Source organism: Acipenser ruthenus, chromosome 21, assembly GCF_902713425.1.
Source record: "Acipenser ruthenus chromosome 21, fAciRut3.2 maternal haplotype, whole genome shotgun sequence".
Taxonomy (NCBI): Eukaryota; Metazoa; Chordata; class Actinopteri; order Acipenseriformes; family Acipenseridae; genus Acipenser; species Acipenser ruthenus.
The window spans coordinates 17,968,869-17,977,203 of NC_081209.1; positions in this window are offsets into that span (position 1 = coordinate 17,968,869).

An 8,335-nucleotide genomic window follows, 5' to 3' on the forward strand; every position below is an offset into this window, starting at 1 on the left:
GAATCCGCAAGTGTTTCCAAACTATCTTAGAAATATTGGGCAAAAGTTTAGAGTAAGTCATTATTAATGCGACTCTTTTGACCTTTTTATCTCTATTTTTATAATCTAGTAGATCATCTCTTTTTAGTTTATCCACTTTTCTTAACTCCGTCTCTATAATTCTTTCTTTGTATCCTCTTTTTTTAAGATTTGTTTTTAATACATTTCTTTGTTTTACATAGTCACTTTCTTTTGAGCATATTCTTTGTATTCTTATTCTTAGACCCTTTGGGATTGCCCTTTTAGTGTGTATCGGATGTGCAGAGGACATGTGTAAATATATATATATATATATATATATATATATATATATATATATATATATATATATATTTTAAACATTTACTGTAGCAGCCTGTGTCCACCTGATTTTATCAGATTTCAAATCCTAATATAGAATCCTTGAGAATCAAATACAATATACCATGGAGTGTCAGAGAAAGGGATCCAGGTCTTGTAAGAACTGTTTAACATAGCTCCATATCTTTCCTGGACAAGACGTTGTTTTATCTTTCAGACAGGTAGATCCATCACAGCTACACAGACTCTCTGAGCTACAATGGGCAACATTTTTCAAGCCGCTGGAATGTAGAACAAATAGAACTGAGAAAAAAAAGCAACATTGAGGATATGGATTTGTTTCTGTAATGCCCTTGGCTGTGCAGCTGACTTTTGCTCATGCGCATATTTAAGAACAACTAAGATCCCATTTTACTGAACCTTGTGAGAACATTAAAGCTGTGTATTGCGGTGAAATGTAAAGTTCCACCCTTCATGACTCCAGGATCCTGACAACATCACTCTCTGGTTCAGCTGTGATAGAGCATATGTCTTCAAATCATCCATCTACTCCCATCTGGCCCATTTTCTGCACAATCAATGAGATGCCATTTGAAGAGAGATGAAGACATGTCATAAAGTGCTTTTACTTGGAGTTCAAAAGCTGCTCTTCAGTTCTGCTTGCCTACCAGACATATATAACATAGGCTAGATTAGTATTAGTGAGTGCCAGTCCCATCAAATGCACAGCAGTGTATTCCCAGCAAAACTTAATGAAACTCGGTCCAAACTGTCAGATCACTAGATGGCGCTAGTTCTTTCTTCTTGAAGACAATTTGGCTGATCTAGCATAAATCACAATTCCTGAACTCAGGTGAAAACACCATAATACCAATCTCACAAAAAATGGAATGAATTTGTTTAAATGCAGGATATGATATATTTAAAGTGAAATGCCACTCATTTTTGGCTGTGGTTTTGTAACTAATAACAAAATGGCAGTTTGTCATGGAATTTAGAATGTAGTGGTTCGTAGTGATTTATTCAGTGTGAAGTGGCTCATTAGTATGCAAGCCATCTATACGCACCGTCATGTGATGCTGTTTAACCAATCAGAGGTTGTCATTTTTCCAAGCCGTGTTATAAGGATGTTTAAACTACAGCACATGTTGCAGAACATCCCTTTGGAAGGTATTGTTTTATAGGTGAAGAAAGGAAAGCAGCAGGAAACTAAGCAACATGACCATCCATTTGAATTATATTTAATTTAAAAAGTATTAGTATGTATACTTTCAATATGCATAGTATTGAAATACATGTAACCATATGTAGCAAACTGACAGCTTGCTGGCCTAGCACTTTAATATACAGTATATCATTATGATTCATTTCATTAATGTGTTTGCTCATATATTATACAGTATTTTGCTTGTGTATATAGTGAGTGTGCACTCTTGCTCATCAGGGATCTGACAAAATATCAAAACCAAAGAATACATTAAAGAAAAATGAATCACTCATTAAATGAAAGTGTGATAAATGAATAAAAAATATGAATTATGAATAAATAAACTATGAATCCAGCTGAATATCCTGCAAATAACTGATGTATTCTGTCCCATCTGTCTGCCGGTAGGTGATAGTTAAACCAGTCAGAGCTGTGAATACTGCCTCGTAATAAAATAAATACTATGCCATTGGTAAAACTCAACTGAAATGGTGACATCCTTTGCTTTAAATTTACTGGCTGGTGGTAGCAGCACAAGTCTTTAAAGTGCGATATCAGAAGTGACCACCAGAGGGAACTAGTGCAACACCAACCGGATATCATTTGAGGCAGATTTTTGTTTTTTCTAGTGAAGTGCTCAAATGAAACCATTTTAGAGTTGTGAAGTAAAATATATTACAGTATAAAGAGACAATCGTTTCTAGGTTTTATTGATGGCGATGATAAAGTCCATGTCTGATAATGGTTTGGAGATTCCTTTGACTTGATTGGTCAATATGAGGTCCTTAATCTCTGCTAAAGGACCTTGAATGTTACCTTTCAAACAATTTGAATCACTGTTCCAAATTAATCCACCGGAAAATATGGAAATACAGTATTCATGTGTTTTACCTTTTTTCTGCTTGATGAAAGAAAATCTCAGTTCTTGTACACACCCTCTGAATGTTTTCTGTCAATATAGACTAAGTCTGCTCCCTCGCTGTCCTATACGCAATTGCTAGAGGAACCTCTAATATAATTACATTTCAGTTTACCTATAAGTTTAATAACTATGTTTTGGTATTAACTTACTTCAGTGATAAATAACAGGTCATGTTAAGCTTAAATGTTAATGAATGTTAGATATTTTTAGAATTTTTGTAATATTATTTAATTACATTGGTACAAGTTTTACATGAAGATGTTCTATGTTGTATAATTATGAAATGCACTTTGAAAAGCAGTGAAGTGGTTTGTGTCCCATGTAATTTACCTGTAGGTTGTGAATCATCCACAAGTCTCGAGGTGTTACGACACTCTGCACACCTTGCAGTTGTTCTGGGGAGAGGATGCTTTCAATTCTCCTTTCCACGCTGCTCAGTTCCACCTGTCTTTCTGGTCCTTCTCCTGGGCCTGTAGCCCCAGACTAGTTCTTTAGTTTTTCTTTGAAGCACAATCCATTTTTTTAGCCTATCTATGGGCCTTTGAGGGTGGCCCAGGACATTGCCCTTCTCTTTTATATCTGCCCATATTGCCGGCTTTCTGGAAGCAGCCGTTTTGGAGGAGTCCGGACCAAACAAGGTATTATAATTTGAGACAGCCTCCTCCATTAGAATTTCAAGGTCATCTGTGGAAGTTTAGGGTTACGTTGCCTCTGCCATTCGCCAGCTTATGTTGAAAACCCTGTACATGTAAATACATTAACACCCAAATCATCACTAAATCATCATTCAGCATCCATGGACCTTTCACATGCACCTCTAAAGGAATATAGTATATTGCATGATCTGCAAGAAATGCAACAAACTGTACATTGGAGAAACTAAAAGGCTGCTTTGTGGAACATTTACAAAGCCTTCAAATCAACAACACTATATTTCCAGGAGCCCGACATTTGACCAGTGATAATCACACTGCTGAAGACCTCACCAGTCAAATGTTAAAAAAAAATCTAGACAAACTACCAGACCCTAACTTGACTTCCATAGTTAAATCATCAAATGGAGAAAAACAGCCATGGTGGAGAATTGAAATCAAGTTACTGAGAATGTCTATAGAAATAGGCAGGCGAGCAGAAGAAGGAGCCGGAGAGCACTTGGAAATTCCTCGTAAAAGGAGACGAACCGCTGGAATTGATAATAGAGTTGGGGAATTGATGGACATCAAGCGAAATTGATGCTGAATTCCTGACAAATATAGTCTGATTGTAGCTGGTGCCAGATGTAGAGAGTCCTTTGCATGCACTATGAACGCCATGATCCAGTCCTGGTTGAATGGAGTAGGATTAATCCTGCTTTGTAAACAGAAAGTTACATAACATGCCCAACCTGTAGAGTACGAGGATCTGGTAGATGGGGCAAGAGCTGATGCCATGTAATCTTGAGCTGAATTAAGAAGTTTATTAATAGTTGGATTTAGTTGAAAATCAGCTGATTGAACTGTGGCGTTGCTGCTGGATATTGCAGAGCTGAGGGCAGCAAACTGTGGAATTTGGAAATCTGTAAACGAGAAAGAGCATCAGCTGCATTATTAAAAATGCCCGGTAGGTGGCGAGCTTGTATTAGGAAGTTATTAGAGACTGAAATCCATACTAGCCGCCGCAGCAATTGCATTATAAGAGCGGAGGAGGAACGTCCTTTATTTATAATATGCACTGTAGTTGAATTATCACAGTAAAATAGTATTGATTTCTTAGACCAGAGATGACCCCATAGCTGGGCAGCTGCTACTATTGGGTATATCTCTAGCAGAGCTGTGGATTTTAGATGAGGAGATATGTTCTCGATTTCCTCAGGCCATGTACTGCAAAACCATTGATTATTAAATAGACCTCCGAATCCCAGAGATGAGGCATCAGTAAATAAAGCCATATCGTGAGGAGCTGAAATGAAATCATCATAAAACATAGAGAGACCGTTCCAGTGCTGAATAAGCGCAGACCACATGTCTTTCCTAGCTTCTGAAGAGATATTTAAATAGGAGTCCAGATTTTTTGCTGTTGATGCCAGCGCTAGCAGCCGAGATATAAAGGTCCTCCCCTGTGGAATGATACGTATTGCAAAATTGAAGTAACCCAGTAATGAAAGCAGCGCCCTTTTTTAAATTGTTTTACTGATCTGAAAATCCTGAATGAGCAAACAAATATGGTTAAGTTTAGACTCAGGCAGGGGGGCTTCAAACTTTTCTGTATCTAGAATGATTCCAAGGAATTCCAAAGAATGAAGGGGACCGATTAATTTCTCTTCTGAAAGTGGAACGCCAAATTCAGAAAATAAGCTTTTAAGATTGGAAATCGCTTCTGCTGGTGCATCTGAGGGAGGAGAAATTACTAAAAAATCGTCCAGCAAGTGGAGCAAGAATGGGACATGATAGACATTAAGAAGAATCCAGCATAATGCTTCCGACAGGGTATCAAATATCTTCGGGCTGCTGCGGCAGCCGAGAGTCAATTGAGTGGCAAAATAAAACTTCCCTTCCCAGCATATACCAAACAGGTGACGGAGAGAAGGATGGATTGGCATTACTTTAAATGCGTCTGATATATCTGCTTTTGCCAACCAGGAACCACGACCTGCTAATTTAATTGAATGTATTGCGTCTGCAATAGTGATGTAATGCAGGGAAAATTGATCTTGGGGAATTAATGAGTTAATGCTGCTGGTGCTTGACCCCCGTGGTGCTGATAAATCAATAATGAGACGCTTTTTTCCTGACATTTTCCTCGTGGCAATGCCGATAGGATTAATTCTATATACTAGAAAAGGAGGAGCTAAAAATGGACCGACTATAAATCCTTTTTAAATTTCTTTTTCGATGCGAGACTGCACTGATTGTGGCTCTTGAGTCGCTGAATAAAGATTTTTGCTTTGGAATGAGGAAGAAGGAATTTGAGTAAGACAGGTTGAAAAACCATTTTTTAATCCGTCGAGCAGGTAATTAATTAAGTTACTGTCGGGATGATTCTGTAATTTACTTGATAACGCCGGGATGTTTATAGGAGTAAAGACGGTGAGCATCGGGGAAAGTCACTTGCGTTTTAAAGGGCAGATTGTATTAGAGTGAGCGTCACCGCAATTGCTGCACATGTGGATAAAATTGCATTGCCTATTCGAACAGAAGCCAGTATTGAAATTGTTGCAGATTTGTATTCTTCCTGAAAATCTAATACTGCACCCGTATTTGTCTTTCATTGTAGAGTGATCGAGGGGAGCTGAAGAATGTATAGGATTAGGTACTGAAGATCTGTATGAATTTGTTGCGAAACCGGGTGCTTTAGAAGTTGAATGAGCTGTTGAAGCGCAGACCCCACATGTGTTAGCCCTTAGACCACCAAAAATTCTATTAAATAGATCTGGATCAGGTTTTGCCCAATTGATGATGTGATTATCTGCTGCCAATATCGCTGCTGCTTTTGCAGAGAATGCTTTATGATACTCATAAAACATAGTCCCTCCGTATTTGACAGACAGCTCCACGATGTAATATTCGTAAGATTCCAATTCAGCTCTGCGGTTAGGATATACCGAGCATAACACATCTCTGAATATGGAGAAAGCAAGGACAAACTCCCCTTATGTAAGATTTTTAAGCAGTCTGGGATCTCTGGATTTTAGAGTTACCGCCAATTCTCCACAATCGACTACTCTATGGTCCAAGAATTCAGAAGTCGTCATTAATAGTGAAACAAGATTAATGTCCTTACCTTCGAGAATGATACGTCTGATTTGTGGAGATATAGTATGACGTCTCGCTGCAGTTGGAGAGGAGGATCCGTATGTAGATGCAGTAGCGAGGTTGTAAATTGGAGGATCTGCTTCGCTGGCTGAAATTAGGGCTGGACCGGAAGAAGCTGTAGGCGGCGCTGCAGTATTTGATGCTGAAATTAATGACTGCGCTGTAGATTGATTTCCCTGTTCCATAATAGACACCCTTTTTTCTAGATCCGACAGTTGAGAACTGACCGAAGATAGAGTATCGGAAAAAGGCTGCATAAATGATTTTATCTCGTTGAATATTTGCAAATGTTGGATTTCAATGGCAGGCTGCTGGTTAGCGGTGCTAGTTGTGGGGGTGGTTAGATCCGGAATAGACTGCCTGCTGTCTGTTTTAGGACGCTGAATGGCTGGGCGCGGCTGATTATGTTTTTTCGGAGGAAAGACTGGTTCTGCTGAGACTGAATTGCAATAGAGAATGAAAAGAGACTCTCTATCACTCCCTGCTGGAATCGCATTACTGTTTTTAAGGAGGGTTTTTATCAATTTATTCATGGGCCAGTCCTTCCAAAACAATCGATCCGGAGGGGCGTCCTGAGGCCGAAGACGCTTGGATCGCCGCAGATTTGATGTTTGGGTGGCAGGAACGGTAGGCAACATTTGAACTGGAACCTGGTTGAGACCCTGATCAGGAGCCTGATCAGATGTAACTAAAATACCAGAAGGGGAGAAAAAACGGAGACTGGATGGACCCTGGATTGAAGCTGAAGGAGAATGATCTGTTAATGACAGAAAATCCTGGGAATCCTCTGAATCCGATGACAACTGCTGTAAGTACTCCATTATTGAGGTATGCAAAAGTAGATGGGTCTTGAAATCACTTAGGTTCAAGCCAAAATGAAAAAACACAAGACAGCGAGGTAGAGGTATTTACTTACGATTGTAAGTCGCCCTGGATAAGGGCGTCTGCTAAGAAATAAATAATAATAATAATAATAATAATAATAATAATAATAATAATAATAATAATAATAGAGGTGACTAATGTTTAAATAAGGTAGATTTAATTGATGACAGCAGATGATAGGTTGTTGGTGCCTAGCTCCGCCCCCTGAACCTCACCTATAGGTTAACATTTAAAGCACACTTTACCACTGAAGGTATCTCTGCTGGTGTCATCACTAATTACATTGGTCCAATGGTACTATAAATGAGCACTGATGACCAGAAACAGACTGATAGAAGCCATTTCTCATTTCAAAATAAACCTTTCACCCCACCCAAAAGAGGTGTTTTAAATAATTGCAGAGCTTCACAAAGACCTTTCCAGATCCCCAGCCCTAAAATAAGGTTCCCCATCTCCTTGGAATTCCCCGCTATTTGAAATCTTAACTACACCCCTGATTACCACTGGTAGCACTGTAGAATAAACCAATTCACTCTGGTAATACACTTCAGGACAGTAGTACCATATCAGTGTTCTACCATATCAGCACCTCAGTGCAATCTGTGTTGGTTCATTCAAATTTTTAAATATTAAACACATTTGGTAAAAAAAAACAAAAAAACACCAGAATGTGTTCAACTTTAGGAAGAATGGCTGCTACAGAATTCTGACAATACTTTATTTTCTCAAGAAAATAGAAACACGAAACACACAATGCTTTAAAAAGAAAAAAGATAAAAGGACAACCCTTTTTTATTTATTTCTTAAAATCATCTATGCAGGTCCATTCAGTCCAATTAATTTTGCAGTAACCTACAATAAAAAGCATTTCAGCAATGACAGTGCAGCAGATTATTAAAAGCTAGGGCATACACAATTGACTGGCACTAGTATACAGCATGGACATTAATTCAAACCAATTCAAACTGGATAACTCCAACCATCAGACCCCTGTTCCCACAAGAAGTTGAATATCTCCCTCTACAATTGCTTTCATTCATTTATCAAAGAAAATGATTGATGTGTTTATAGAACCTGCTACAGCATATATACAGCTAATCACAACAGAGGTACAGCATTGTTCTATTGCTGGAGTTTGCCAGTTATATTTTTGATCAATCATATAGTTCTCTTAAGTTCACATAGTGTTGA